Below are 897 nucleotides of genomic sequence, written 5' to 3'. Positions count from 1 at the left end.
CTGTTCTGGTCCTGTCTAACAGGTTTTAAAAGCAAGGCCTGAAAGGATCAAATTGTTTCCAAGTACCTTAACTGTCCCAGAATAAAGCTCAAGAATGTTTATGGGAATAAAAATTATCAAACATTCAACAAGGTAAAATTCATAATGTCTGATATCCAATCCAAAATTATTAGGCACAGACCAGGCACCCACTTGTGGCTCACGCCTGTAATCCTAGCACTTTGGGAGGCCAAGGTGGGAGGCTCGCTTAAGCCCAAGAGTTCGAGAACCAGCCTGGGCAACATAGTGAGACCTTGTCTCTACAAAAAATTTTAAAAATTAGCCAAGTGTGATGGCACACGCCTGTGGTCCCAGCTACTCAGGAGGCTGAGATAGGAGCATCGCTTGTGCCTGGGAGGTTGAGACTGCAATAAGCCACGATCTCACCACTACACTACAGCCTGGGTGACAGAGCAAAACCTTGTCTCAAAAAATAATTACTAGGCACAGAAAGAAGCAAGAAAATACAACCCAAAATAGGGGTTGGGGGAAATCAATCAAAACCAACCCCCAAATAAACAGATGTTAGATTTAGTAGACAGGAACATTAAAAGAGTTATAACAGTATTTCATATGATCAAAAAGTTAAGACATGGAAGATTTCTTTTAAAGACTCAAATCAAACCTTAAGAGATGAAAATTACAATGTGCAAGATGAAATACACTGGATAGAATAGGTGTATATATTTGTGGGGTACATGAGATGTCCTGATACAGCATGCAATGTGAAATAAGCACATCATGGAGAATGGGGTATCCATCCCCTCCAGACTTTATCCTTTGAGTTATAAACAACCCAGTTACACTCTTTTAATTATTTTAAAATGTACCATTAAGTTATTGTTGACCATAGTCACC

Source organism: Cebus imitator, unplaced genomic scaffold (assembly GCF_001604975.1).
Source record: "Cebus imitator isolate Cc_AM_T3 unplaced genomic scaffold, Cebus_imitator-1.0 Scaffold527, whole genome shotgun sequence".
In the NCBI taxonomy this organism is placed as follows: Eukaryota; Metazoa; Chordata; class Mammalia; order Primates; family Cebidae; genus Cebus; species Cebus imitator.
Note: the sequence above shows the minus strand (reverse complement) of the source record.